This window comes from Leptonychotes weddellii, chromosome 6, assembly GCF_054177405.1.
Source record: "Leptonychotes weddellii isolate Sample4059 chromosome 6, ASM5417740v2, whole genome shotgun sequence".
Lineage (NCBI taxonomy): Eukaryota > Metazoa > Chordata > Mammalia > Carnivora > Phocidae > Leptonychotes > Leptonychotes weddellii.
In genome coordinates, this window is record NC_138374.1 from 111,819,869 (window position 1) to 111,835,366 (window position 15,498).

General features: G+C 39.9%; 1 long non-coding RNA gene across 1 annotated transcript; it reads right to left on the reverse strand.

Moving 5' to 3' along the window:
* Window positions 1-12,080: 12,080 nt before the first annotated feature.
* On the reverse strand, window positions 12,081-15,467 carry LOC145722338 (uncharacterized). The gene is made up of 2 exons (XR_014146533.1): window positions 14,621-15,467; window positions 12,081-14,567 (listed from the first exon to the last, which is right to left on the reverse strand). It is a non-coding gene; the product is annotated as an uncharacterized LOC145722338 (long non-coding RNA).
* Between the last annotated feature and the right edge of the window lie 31 nt (window positions 15,468-15,498).

Here is a 15,498-nt window from a genome sequence, read left to right on the forward strand (position 1 = left end):
GATGTTAACTAAACAATTATTATTATTTGTTTTATTTATTTGTTATTTATTATTTTTATGAATAAAATTTATTTTTAATATCCTATGTATTCTATAACAGACAGAATGCAAATTTTTATTTAAAAAATATTCGCAGTCCTCTTTTATTGGTAACATAACTGAGATACTTATTTCATACATTTAAATTATCTTGAGATTTGATAAGAATATTTAGCTACAATGTAGCCCAGAAATGAAAATATACAAAATAGTTTTAAGAACACATGTATTTCTATCTGTGGGTACACTTACAAATCATGCAAAGATACGTATTTATTTTAAAATAAAGACTTTGAAAATGAAACCAGTTCATCTAATTTTTACCAAGGTATGAAAAAAAATCTTTTATGCAAACAGAATTAAAATTGAAGCAGAAATAACACTTTCAGCTTAGTTTTCTAATACATCACTTAGATGGCAACTAGACTTACTGTGGTGATTATTTTTCAGTAAATACAAATATTGAATCATTACACTGTGCACCTAAAACTAATATATTGTTATATGTCAATTTTACCTCAATAAAAAAATTTATAAAGTTAGAACAATTAAAATAGTATTATTTTTTAATCCATGGTTTTTATTTTCCATTGTTTAACATTAGAGATTATAGATTTCAAAGGGCTTTCACACTCATTATCTCATTAAAAAGTATCCTTCTTGGGATGCCTGGGTGGCTTTTGCGGTTGAGCATCCAACTCTTGATTTCCCTTCAGGTCATGATCTCAGAGTCATGACACTGAGCCCCGTGTAGGACTCCACACTCAATGTGGAGTCGGCTTGAGCTTCTTTCTCTCCCTCTCCCTCTGTTCCTACCCCCTACTCTCTCTTTCTAAAATAAATAAATAAATAAATAAATAAATAAAATATTTTAAAAATTAGCCTTCTTTATGCCATTTTCCCTGAAATAAAACACAACTTAAAGCATTGTTTAAAGAATAACTGCAGATGAATTATAGAATTTTATTGGATTTTCCATTCACTTTTTCTCTCTCAAATTAAACCATATTCAAAAAAATATCTGTCATAAAAAGAGATTGAACAAGTGGTTTCTGAGGCAAACTGTATCATCCAAAGATGGCCACATCTCTCAGTCAACAAGCTCTTTGGACCCTCCTGATGCTCTTCCTTTCAAGGGAAACTAAGCAAACCTCTCCTTGAACCTAAGCAGACCTTTATGACTACCTCAACCAAGAGTAGGGCAGAAGTGAGGCTATGTGACTTCTAAGGCTAGAATTTTTAAATATTATGTACTTCTGCCTTATTCTCTCAGAACATTTGTTCTTGGAACCCAGCTACCATGCTGGAAGGTAATCCAAGCAGGCTATGTGGGGGCCCACATGGAGAAGCCTCTGGCCCACAGCCCCAGTCGAGTTCCTTAGATGACAGCTAGTACCAACTCACAAACCATCTGAGTGAGCCATCTTGAAAGCAGATCCTCTATCTCCTAGGCCAGCTGCCCCCGCAGATGTACCCACCCCTCCCAAACTGAAGATTCACGAACAAAATCAATAATTTCTTTGTTTGAGACCACTAAGTTTGGGGGTGGTTTATTATGAGAAATAAGCAGATAAATTTTCTAACATTAAAATGCTAAGATCCTGTAAAGCTATTCTATGTTTATTATTTATAATATTTTGCTTAAATGGTTGATATTGTTACTATTTGTAGGACTTGCTTGATTTTTAGCGCTATGAACTATATTGAACTATATTGAAGCTCTTATATGAACTTCATATTTCCCTCCATCTACAAAATACAAGGAATAGCTTAGGGTTAATTTATGCTTTCCAGAAGCTATCCATAACAGAGTCTACGAAACAACAACATAGCTTCAAAGAATTAGAGCATATAAATATTATCAAGTCAGTTGAGTAAACTGAGCCAAAGTTTATTTAAAAAATTATAAAACATCTTCCTGAGATATAAAACTTGGTTGTTGATCAAATGAGAAAATACATACAGAAAAGCACTTTGTAAACGCTGAAACATTCTACGACGAGAAGCTGAGATTTAAAAGGAAAAAAAAAAACACATCATTTCAAAGTCTAACAGTTAGCTCCAGTTTGATATACATGATCAGAACATTTTAAATAATACATTTATAAATTCATTAATCCTTTTTAAAATTCCAGACTAATGAAAAATAGTGCATTTTTAAACAGCTACTTTGGCAGCAGGGGATTGGATTAGATGACCTTTTAAAGTTCTTTTCAGGGCCTATGAATCTGAGAAATATAAGCTGCCTTGTTATATATAGACACCAGATCACAGACTATTTGAAATCTAATTTCAATGACTTAAATTCTGTGCATTACAACAAACATGAAAAAACTCCACCTCGATGCCTATATTGATGAAATAATAATAATTAAATCAAGCTTTGTAACAAATAGCATTAATGTAAAGATCATTTGTTTCTAAAAAACATGAATATTATTTGCCTCAGTTTTATAAATTATCATTGAGTATCTTTAATTTTTAAAATATAACAATCTCATAATGGCGATTATAAATTAACAGACTGTAGTCTTCAAGAGAGCAGATTCCTAAATAATCGTATTTCACACGGGTCCCCAAAACAAGTAGTAAAATATTTCTTAAAATCATGTCGAAGATATCTTACTGAGGGGACTTCTAAAGTGTTAAATGGAAATCATATTAATATTCATGACTTCATCTGCATAAGCACTAGAAGAGCCTTATTTGATTCCTCAATTTTCTGTATAAATATGTGTTTAAGTATTTGCTACCTCAGAAACAAAAACAGCAACTCATTAGATACTGAAAAAAATTAAAGCAAAACACAAGAAGCAAATTTTGATCAAATTTAGTGTTGGGAGAGAGCCAATAATTCCAAAGCATCTGTCCTATAACATGGAATGTCACCTAGTTTTTTAAAAAGTGAAGATGCTAATTCTGCTGATGAAGATATTGTTTTTCCCCTCTTGTGCCCTATTCATTATGCAAGGCTGCAGAATATGAAGTGTAGACGTGTGATCCGGGCGATCTAATGATCTCCCACACCTGCTCATCTGGTACAATTTTAATTAACACTCCAAGGAGGTTTGTCAAGAGTAATCAAAAACATTGTCGCTTATAAAGCTGTGGCAAGAAATCAATAGTTTTCATCAGAAAAGGTAAGGTCTGGCATAACTGAACCATTTAATTGCTTCATTCCAATAAACAAAAACTGCACATTTTAACGACTTGATTCGGCAGATCAATATCTAACCACATATTGCATTAAACAGCAACATGTGGTGGGATATTCGCAGTCATTTCCATTCCGAGAGCAGCATCCCTCTTCTTTATTTCATCCCGAGTGGCAATAGGTTGCTGCATCATGCGGTGCTATGATTTATATCGAATGAGTGACCTCTAGGGCCATAAGACTAGAACGGGTGACTAGTTCTCAATGGTAAGCTACTGGCACTTGACAAAGTGCCTGAAGCAGAATGAATTTACTTCTCTTTTCCTCAATCATCAACAGGCTCTGCCCTGACCCCCGTTCTGACTCCTATAACAAGATCTCCTGTCGCTGCCTGAAAAATTTACTGTCGCCTCTAGTTCTCATTGAGCTCGAGTGAGTACTTCTGTCACCTTCAGTGAACTGAGTCTGTAGGAGATTTAACTAAACACCAGTCCTAGTTTAAAACTAAATAAGGGAGTTTCCTATAACGCAGGAGGCATTCAAAGGCATGTTTCCAAGTGGCATAATTTTCTGAGAAGTTAAATCTTTCTTTGTGCTGCGTTACATTCAAAGCCACATTTGGGCCCCCAGAACTCATTCGTTTGTGTGGGGCCGTGAATGCAAAGCTTTCAGTAAAACTACAGACTGTAAGAACGATCTGTTGACCATGGGTTGCCATTGGAGGACCATGCCCACGAGGCATTTAAGTCATTTTGAAGGCTGCTCGAAAACAGAAATTCTTAACTGTTGAAAAATATCGTATGTGATACCCATAAACTGAATATCTTCATGTTCCACTGCAATAAATACACAGGTATGCAGGAGGAGATAAAGACATCAGATTAAACATTTTGAGCACTAATGCACCAGGCAGCCTTCCTCATAGAGATATTTTAAAATATATCTTTATAGCTTTAAACATATACTATTAACAGACTTTTCAACAGTGACTTCAAAAACACCCAGATATTAAGTATCAGCATATTATAGACCTCGCTGGTAAAACATATACATAAAGCATAAACCCACTTTTATGTAATGTACATGATTTTAATAATCCCTTAAAATAATTAAGCAATCCAAACGAACATTCGCAAACCCCCGTATCAACAACGAGGCAATTAAAAGACTGACATGTGATGGTTTATTCCATCTCACTAGAGCCTTACGCAAAATTTCCACTCCCTCTTCAATTTTCAATTCTTCCACCCTCCCTGCTTCACAGCTCCTGGCTATTGGCTTTTACAATCTGTCCCCAGGGAGTGAGGAGTTATTACCCCTGTCGATGGAAGAGAAAGGGATGTTATTCCCTTGTCACCCTCTTCGGCTCCGGCAGATTCCGAGCGCTGATGGATAGCCTTCATTGGAGAGAGGCGGTTGAGACACTGTTAGTCCTCGGGCCCGTCAGATCCATCTACTTGTGCCACTGGCATTACTTACTGGAGTCAAAGTGACACTCGGTGTCCCCAGAGTCGACGAAAAACTCAGGAGCAAACGCTGCACGGGCCGTTCTGCTACTACGAAGTAAATAGCAAGACGGATGTCCAAGACTCTTAGCAAAAAGGATGCTATAACTTTGCACTTTCGGCATCATGGCAAATGCAAAAGTTTACTGGCAAGATCCTTCAGAATGGTACCTAGTTTACTTCTTAGGACGCTGAGTATAAAATATTGCGATGACTTATGAAAAAGCTGAGGGAAGCTAATTTTTTTTAATTTTAATTTTATTTTATCATGTTATGTTAGTCACCATACAATACATCATTAGTTTTTGATGTAGTGATCCACAATTCATTGTTTTCCTATAATACCCAGTGCTCCATGTAGTACGTGCCCTCCTTAATACCCATCACCGGGCTAACCCTTCCCCCTTCTCCCCTCCCCTCTAAAACCCTCAGTTTGTTTCTCAGAGTCCATAGTCTCTCATGGTTCCTCTCTCCCTCCGATTCCCCCCCTTCATTTTGAGGGAAGCTAATTTAAAACATTTTGGGGATGCCGTAACACTTGTTCACACTTTTTTTCAATCATTGGATTCTTCTTCATCATTACATCACGTCAGTTAAGAGACTGGAAATCTTTACTTAATCCATAGTTTTCAGACCTACATTTCTCTCTCACCGTCTCCCTCTTTCTCATATTCAATATATGAATAACTGGTTCCATTAACTGTCAAAAAATCACTATTTAAAACAAGATTTTTATTTATTAAAAAAATTTTTGGGGGGGTGCTCCTGGGTGGCTCAGTTGTTAAGCGTCTGCCTTCGGCTCAGGTCATGATCCCAGCATCCTGGGATCGAGCCCCGAATCGGGCTCCCTGCTCCTCAGGAAGCCTGCTTCTCCCTCTCCCACTCCCCCTGCTTGTGTTCCCTCTCTCACTGTGTCTCTCTGTGTCAAATAAATAAATAAAATCTTTAAAAAAAAATTTTTTTTTTTTGAGTAAACTCTACCCCCAGCTTAGGCTCGAACTCAGGACCCTGAGATCAAGAGTCACGTACTCTACCGACCGAGCCAGCCAGAGGCCCCTAAAACATGATTTTTAAGTTTTTATTATCAAAAAAATATATTTTACATGGCTAAAAAATAAATATTAATTTCTAGAATTCTGCCATGAGTGCCCCGTCCTAAGAAATGCCTAATCGGGCTGTGGGCCATCAGACTTTTCCTACAAAGGTACATAGAACCTTTTATTCTTTTTGTCTTTGGTTTGTATGTCACATCTGCCCTTCTCCCTACCTGTCTTTAACCTAAGGTGGAGATCAGGGTTGCTCAGTAAAAGTTTCCCCATGTGGAGCCTGCCCTGACCTGTTCCATGAATTAGAAGGCCCACATCCTGACAAGGTCAATGTCAGAGTCACTATGGCCTGATGTGGTGGATTCCAAGATCCAAGATCACAAGCTTTTTTTTTTTTTTTTTTTAAAGATTTTATTTATTTATTTGAGAGAGAGAGCACATGAGAGGGGGGAGGGTCAGAGGGAGAAGCAGACTCCCTGCCGAGCAGGGAGCCCGGTGCGGGACTCGATCCTGGGACTCCAGGATCATGACCTGAGCCGAAGGCAGTCGCTTAACCAACTGAGCCACCCAGGCGCCCCAAGATCACAAGCTTTTATCAGGAAAAAACTTTTGCACCTAAACTCCCAACTTATGTATATTTATTCATCTATAAATTATATACAACTACAGGTCCCAAATCCTCATTCAAAATCCTCAGAGCCAAATGTGCTTCTGAATTTTTCTAATTTTGGCAAGGTAATAAAGTACATACACCATACATTAGGCAACATTCCCAATGGAGGGTCTAGGGCAGCATCCCATGGTGGAACACATCAAGACTTGGGCAGAGAATGTCTGATTTTCTGATGACTTGCACTCGTTGTGCTAAATAAGAGCTATAAATAGCCACATCTCAGTTCAGGTCAGTTCAGGCTGAGTCACCAAATGAATTACAAAATAACTTCTGGACATCAGGGATGTGAATAAGGGATGGTGAACCTTTACTACTACGTTAGGTATGGAATAAAATACATGCAAAAAAAAATAGATAAGAGGGGGATGAGATAAAAATAGAAAAGGAGACTCATGTTTTCCTCTTGTATGCCCACAGTTGCACACACTTCATTTTGGAGACCAGTAGGTGCTAGCAGACCCACTGATGTTGAGTAAGGCTACAAGGGTTTATGCACAGTTGAAAACTACCTAAGCAGAATGACTCAGCTTCAGGACACTGAGCTACTGAACAAGTTCCACGGTTCTTCTTCCTCTGCCTACAGAAAATGCAAAACTTGGCATCATCTATAGCTACCAGCCAATGCTCAAGCCAGCCCTTCCAGAGCTCTGCCTCCTTAAGGATAGCCAGCGCCTTTGTAGATGGACTTACTTATTATCAGGAAGGAAGAAAGGCGGCCATGACTTGTACAGAAACACAGTGAATTGAAGAAAACCATTTCTTTGCCGAAGGCATTTGCTTATTAGTGATTGGGGAACACATTAACATTGTTTAAATTTTGTGTTTGTGAAAACTCTTCCAAGGGACTAGGATTCACACCAATCTTATTTCACTGGAACTGACCCCGTTTGACCATTTCTGGTAGTAATATTTTAGTACGAGTCAATAATCTATTTCTCGGAGTGACCTCTGTCACCCCCAAGGGGCCAGGTGAATTGAGGAGCAAAAAAGGCTGAAGCACATGGATAAAGTGTATGTTGCGTGCTTGAAATCCTCAGTGAAGTAAGTTTAAAATCGTAACATAAAGCACTTTCCGCAAAGAGCTACCATTCATCATAAATGGTTCTTCCCTCAGTCTGATGGTCGCTCTTCTTCACAGTTTTTTTTAATGAGAAGACCCATAGGAGGCCAAATGAATGATTAGTGATGTCAGGGAACACCTAGCCGACTCCTAAGTGTTATAATTTCCTTTCCTCTAAATTTTTCTTTTGGCTTATATTTATCGAGCTTCCACCAGGACCATAAGGACAGAGCTTTTCCCATCAACGATTGTTATCCCAGAGACAACACTAGAAACTCAAGCAGACAGCAGACTCTACCCACCCTCCGCCCCTCACCCCTCGTCCCCCATCCCTCCAGTTTCCACCCCATGTAGGGCTCTGCGCCAGATGGGACAAAAAAAGAATTTTTGTGGATTAATGCAGAAAGTTTTAAGAAGTTCACACCAGCTGTGTTCTTATTCATAAGTACCTCAGTTTGACACTCGCAAGTACCAATTAAAGTAGCGATATTACCAAAGCTGTTTTAACTCTAGTCAATATTACATGCCCGGAGGAATTCTCCTTGCATATAATTTGTGCTTACTTAATGTCAGCATTTATAAAAATGTCCTGAGCCTCTTTTTGTTTTCAACAAAGAAAGGCTTTTTACACCCAGAATTTTGAGATTCCCTGGAGGACTGATCAATGTCAGGCCCAAGTACAAAAACTGTCCAAATTACAAACTGTCCTAAAAAGCGATGAATATGGAGATCTAAATTCTCTAACTAAATTTCTCCTAGAAAAACAGTGAGATCGATTGATATCCATCTTTGCCTCCACTCTGAAATGTATTTCTTAGCTTATATTTTTGTCTCTCATTCATGTCATAGGTTTAGCAAAAAAAATTCCTCACAGCGTAAAGACAATGTCTGATTTGAACTGGATGGCCCAGGAGAATCAGAGTTAGCACGCCTCTTCAAAATATCAGACGCATTCCAACCACATTTCCAATAAGTAATTCAGTCCCTTCCACTAACGCACAGATGTACAAATAACATAAGTCATCTTGTCCATAGTGGTGCCTTGAATTCTGGAGTCACCTGTCCAACAGAACTACACCAGCCACATACATAATTTAAAATTTCTTATAGCCACATTAAAAAAAAAAGGTCAAAAGGAACAGATGAAATTTTACCACTGTATTTTATTGAATCCAAAATATTATTTCAACATGGGATTTCTATTAAAAATTATTCATGAAATATTTTATGATTTTTTATGCTAAGTCTTGAAAATCTATTGTGTATTTTACACTCACAACCTGTCTTGATTTGAACTATAAATTTGCATCAGAAATGATGAATATGTATTTAGGTTTCATAAAAACTTAAAGATGAAAATGTAGATTCACATACTCAAATTGTTCGGAACAATACTTGAAAGTTTTTCAATAAAAGACTCGGGTTACCAGTTTTTTTAACTTTAATTTTTTAATTTTTAATTTAAATTCAATTTAATTAACATATGGTGTGTTATTAGTTTCAGGGATAGAATTTAGTGATTCATCAGTTGCATATAACACCCAGTGCTCATTACATCAAGTGCCCTCCTTAGTGCCCATCACCCAGTTACCCCATTCCCCCACCCACTTCCCCTCCAGCAACCCCGTTTGTTTCCTAAAGTTGGGTCCCTTATGGTTTGTCTCCCTCTCTGATTTTGTCTTTTTATTTTTCCTTCCTTTCCCCTATGTTCCTCTATTTTGTTTCTTAAATTCCACAGATGAGTGAAATCATATGATATTTGTCTTTCTCTGACTGACTTATTTCGCTTAGCATAATACCCTCTAGTTCCATTCACGTCATTGCAAATGGCAAAATTTCTTCTTTTTGATGGCTGAGTAATATTCCATTGTACATATATACCACATCTTCTTCATCCACTAATTAAAACTTAAAATTCCGTTTTCTAGTCACAACAGCTACTTTTTAAGTGCCCAATGACCTCATGTGGCTAGCAGGTTCTAGCAGATTGAACACAGCAGTTCTAGGGGCACCTGGGTGGCTCAGTTGGTTAAGCAACTGCCCTCAGCTAGCGTCATGATTCCAGGGTCCTGGGATCGAGCCCTGAGTCCCTCTACAGGGAGCTTGCTTCTCCCTCTTCCTCTGCCTGCCACTCCCCCTGCTTGTGCTCTCTCTCTGTCAAATAAATAAATAAAATCTTAAAAAAAAAAAGAACATAGCAGTTCCAGAGGAATACATGATAGACTGGCAGGCCAGTGAGTGACATCAATCCTCTCCTTCACCTTAGGATTCTTGATCCTGGCAGCCAATCCAGAGTTGCTCATGTCCTTCACTCCTGAGAGAAATTCCCAGTGATCATGCTTACTGGGGGGATATTTGTGGGGATGACTTCCAACGGCACCATACAATGTCCCCTTAGCAGACGCCCTCTCGGTCAGGGTTTGATCAGGAAGTAGAACCACTATGAGTATTATAGACGGAGGGATTTATTACAGGACATAAACATTACACAGTTGGGGTGGGCAGTGAAAGGTCAGGGAGATGTCACTAACCAGCCCTCCTGAAGCACTGGCAGAGGGGGACAGTCGGGGCTCACAGGGCACTCTATAAAGCCGGACACCTCTAGTTCCTAGAGTCAGGCATAAAGGGGAGCTGGTGGAGAATCCCAGAAGGCCACTCTCACTGCCGTGGTGGACCTGGAACTGTTCTTGTCCTCACGGCCATTTGGAGGACACAGGAGCTAGATGTGGAATGGAGGAGGACAGGCACAAGCTCCATCTGTCCCTCACTGCATCTGACTCTGCTGACCTATTGAGAGTAAAAGCTGTTAGTTCATTCTTACCTTGTAAATCATGCACCACTTTCTTTCAGCCAGTTCCAAGCTGGGGAATCTAGGGAAAGGGTTGCTGGAAATCAAAGGTCCAGCTTAGCCAAGATGATACAGCACAAAACCACCACAGACTCCATGACGTTTTTCTCAGCTCTCAAGACAGAGTAAAGTATTTCTTCCAAGGAAATAGTTTGCTTTTGTCTCATGCACACCGTGAATCATTGAAGGGAGTTCTTTTCTCTCTTAGACTGCTAGGAAGCTCCGAGCTCAATTTGCAGACTACTTCTGGCAAGTGTGTGGGTGTATGACACATGCATTTTGCATGCTAATCTCCCAGCTTTATTTTATTTTTTCTAGTTGCCCCCTCTTCCTTCATTTATTCATTTTATACCGTGGTGTATATTTGTACAAGTTTTTGACAGGGAAAGCATATAAATAAATGGATGGGTGGATATGTACAGAGAGACGGACAGATGAATGGCTGGATCTGACTGCAACCTCCTCCCACTTTGTGACCACTGGGGCTCCAGTTCTCCCCCTGGAAGCATGGCTGGCTCCTTTGGATATTTCGGGACTGCTGGGCCTAAAATGGAGCCCCTCCCACGGGCACATTTACTCTTTACTCTCTGTTATTATCATGCTCTTTCCTTCACAACTCTTACCACAACCTGAATAACACGTCCAATTATTTCCAATTATTTCTCTCTCCCACCTCAAAAGGACGGAAACTCCCTGAGGGCAGGGACCTTGCCTATCTTGTTGACTGCTGACTACCTAGAACTAACACAAAGTTGGTTCTCAATACCGATGTGATGAACAAATTATGAATGGATAAGCAACTGGTCAATTAATACATAGATATTCGATGTTTATTTTAAAAAACCTATACTATGATGTTCTATCTCAAATGACTCGCCACTAATAATTCTTTTTTTTTTTTTAAGATTTTATTTATTTATTTGAGACAGAGAGAATGAGAGAGAGAGAGCACATGAAAGGGGGGAGGGTCGGAGGGAGAAGCAGACTCCCCGCCGAGCAGGGAGCCCGATGCGGGACTCGATCCAGGGACTCCAGGATCGTGACCTGAGCCGAAGGCAGTCGCTTAACCAACTGAGTCACCCAGGTGCCCGCCACTAATAATTCTTTGAAAAGGAGCTTGGGGGCAGGGGATGGGTCTTGGAAGGAGGGGGAGGACCATGTTCAGTCTATTTTACTTTTTTTTTTAAGATTTTACTTTTAAGTAATCTCTACACCCAACATGGGGTTCGAACTCACCACCACGAGATCAAGAGCTGCATGTGCTACCAGTTGGGCCAGCCAGGTGCCCCCAATCTATTTTACTTTTTAAAATAGTTTAGGCAGGGCGCCTGGGTGGCTCAGTTGGTTAAGCGACTGCCTTCGGCTCGGGTCATGATCCTGGAGTTCCGGGATCCAGTCCCGCATCGGGCTCTCTGCTCGGCAGGGAGTCTGCTTCTCCCTCTGACCCTCCTCCCTCTCATGCTCTCTGTCTCTCATTCTCTCTGTCTCAAATAAATAAATAAAATCTTTAAAAAAAAAAAATAGTTTAAGCAAATAGTTTCCCCTACCTCCTCTTACCAGACAAAGAGTTGTCAGGGTTTTTGTGAACATATATGCTTACACCATTATTCCATTCTTCTACTGAGTGTGAGGAATGCCGGGTTTATTGGGGGTTTATTTTAGAGCTACTTGTCCCCATCCTGTTCTGTTGGGGCCAGTCCCAACCCCATCCAATTCTTTTTTTTTTTTAAAGATTTTATTTATTTATTTGAGAGAGAGAGAGAGTGAGAGAGAGAGTGCAAGAGGGGGTAGGGTTAGAGGGAGAAGCAGACTCCCCGCCGAGCAGGGAGCCCGATGTGGGACTCGATCCCGGGACTCCGGGATCATGACCTGAGCCGAAGGCAGTCGCTTAACCAACTGAGCCACCCAGGCACCCTCCAATTCTTTTAACAGAGAAATCAAAAGTGGAGTATGAGGAACCTGGAAATTCTTTCATGAATAGCGTATGCCACTCACATCAATCTTCTTTTAAGGAAATTTTAATATTCCTTTTCTTTATTGGAATGATAGAAGTCAAGGTCTCCAAAAGTTTCTAGCAGTTCTCCCAAGAAGGTTAGTGCCTGTTTTTAATTGCATTTAACTTTCACATTAGATGTTGCCCTGACCCATGTGTCTATCACAAAATAAACAGTCTGAGAATATTTGTATTAAGATCAACAAGTTTAGGGGCGCCTGGGTGGCTCAGTCATTGGGCGTCTGCCTTCGGCTCAGGTCATGATCCCAGGGTGCTGGGATCGAGCCCCGTATAGGGCTCGATGCTCGGTAGGAGGCCTGCTTCTCCCTCTCCCACCCCCCCTGCTTGTGTTCCCTCTCTCGCTGTGTCTCTGTCGAATAAATAGGTCTTTAAAAAAAAAAAAAAAAGATCAACGAGTTTAAAAAATCATTTAAAAATGTATCTGTAAAAGCATTTAAAAAATAGTATGATTTTATTAGTATGGGGTTCCTAGAATGGTCAAATTAAAGAGACAGAAATTAGAATGGTAGTTGCCAGGGGCTGGGGGGAAGAAAGAATAGAAGTTAATGTTTAATGGGGACAGAGCTTCAGTTTGGGACAACGAGGAAGTTCTGGAGATGGACAGTGGTGATGGTTGTTTAACAATGTGAATGTACTTCATGCACCTAAAAATGGTTAAAATGGTAAATCTATGTAATGTACATTTTACCACAAAAAAAGTGGGTAGTTAGTGAGTCTGCCTCAGTACACAAAGGTACTACTCAGCAGAATTAGACAGGACTGCCTTTGTACTACTGAATACTGGATAGTCGCCCCAAATAGATACCAGGTCCCAATCCCCGGAACTTGTGCATGTGACTGTGTATTGGCAAAATGGACTTTGCAGATGTGAATAATGAAGGATTTGAGATGGGGAGATAATCCTGTGTGGACTCCAAATGTAATAACAAGCATTCTTATAAGAGGGAGGTAAAGGGAAATTTGACACAGAAGAGAAGAAAGCCATGTGACCGAAGGAGAAGGAAGCAAAGTCAGAGAGAGTGGATGCTATCCTGCTGGTTTTGAAGATGGAGGAAGGGGACATGAGCCAAGGAATGCAGCTCTAGAAGCTGGAAAGGGAAAGGAAATGGATTTTGTCTTAGAGCCTTGGAGAAAGCAGAACTCTGCTGGCACATTGATTTTGGTCCAGTGAAACTGATTTCAGATTGTGACCTCCAGAACTGTAAGAGGATAAATATGTATTGTTTTTAACAAACCAAGTTTGTGGTACTTTGTTACAGTAGCCATAGGAAACTAATCCATATATATATGGTGCCCATATGTTTACATAATAAATGTCTTTTTTGGCAATACAGTATTATTAACCATAGTCACCGTACTGCACATACTGTACATCCCATGACTTATTTATTTTATAACTGGAAGGTTGTACCTTATATTTTAATAATAAACTAAGAGTAAGACTATATTTTTGACACAAAATGCCTTAATATTAGGCACATTATCATTTTTTACCTTAGAAAGCTTTTTTTAAAGGTATTATCTTAAATGGTATTGGTATCTCTGAATTACAATGAAAATAATTCTATTTGAAATTTCAATATTTAGGGGCACCTGGGTGGCTCAGTCGTTACGCGTCTGCCTTCGGCTCAGGTCGTGATCCCGGGGTCCTGGGATCGAGCCCCGCATCGGGCTCCCTGCTCAGTGGGAAGCCTGCTTCTCCCTCTCCCACTCCCCCTGCTTGTGTTCCCTCTCTTGCTGTTGCTGTCTCTCTCTGTCAGATAAATAAATAAAATCTTTAAAAAAATTTTTTTTTCAATATTTAAAATGCTCAGGAAAAACCTACCAGAAGCAAACTACTCCTACCTGCTTATCACCTAAAATATTCCTAAATATCCCCCAAAGCACTAAAAACCAAAATCAGATTTTCCTTTAGTGGAGGAGGTGAACAGAATATACTTAAACTCCCTTAAATTTACATTCATTCTGGGTATAGAACATGCACTTAGGTTAGAACAGCTTCTAAGATTAGGGAACATTAAGTGAACAGAAGTTTAGTTCCTGGAGAAGGGCCTAATACCCTCTTAAACCTTGAAAAGCAACAGGAAATCCATCCTAAATCACTGTGAGAATCCCCAGCACTGAAGACATCCTTCAAGCCTATTGAGTATTCTCCATGTAAGTCATTGATCCCTTCATGGAAATTTTAAATGATAATATTTCAAAGACGGCTAAAGCTTTCAATTTACCTGAATATTATTTAATGATAATATTTCAAAGATGGCTAAAGCTTTCAATTTACCTGAATTGTAAACTGTTGTGCACTTACACTTGTCAAGTTCATATTTCCAAGTGGTGACCACTGGTGTGAACCCAAAATGTGGTCTACCCAGTCACTGACTTCCTTCAGTGCCTCTGGCGCCATGTTTCACTCATCGGTGGAAGGTCTCTTCTACATCCTCTGTAGAGGAGTTGCTGAACCAGAAGACCACTCCTTCCTCCAAGCTCTGTGGCTCCACTGGGAAGCCAACATGACGATTGCATAGATAGGTGTGAAATGTTTATATTCAACAGAGAAGCTAATAAATAATATGAAGGGTCTCTATTAAATCATTACCCTGCAGATTTTATCTCCTAATATCATTCAAATATGTCCCCTTCTCTCCATTTCCATGCTCATCACTCTAGTCTGTTACCATCATTTCACACCTGGTTTATTGCAAGATTCCCCCTTACTGATCTCCTTTCACTGCTGCCCCAACCCCCCCGCCCTTGGGCCCCTGCTCAGTCCATTCTCCATTCAACAGCCTGAACTCTCTGTACTAAAGGCTAACCTGATCATATCACCCATTCCATGTCCTACTTAAAACCCTTCAGTGACTTTCTCATTGTTCTCAGTAGTAAGATCAAAATCCTTAGCAAGACCCATAGGGTCCTCCACAGCTGACCCTTCCACCGCACCATTTCATCTCATCCCAGGAGCTCTCTACCCATGGATACCTTTCAGATGCCCAGATGTGCCATGCTCGCACCCATTCCAAGGCCCTTCCTCATGATGCTCCCTCAACCCGAGGGCTTGGCTTCAGCCACCACTCCCACTTTTTGCTGGGCTAGTTGCCAACAAGAGAGGAACTGTGAGGACTCAACAGTCCATATTTTCAAAGCCTTCACAGCAGGATC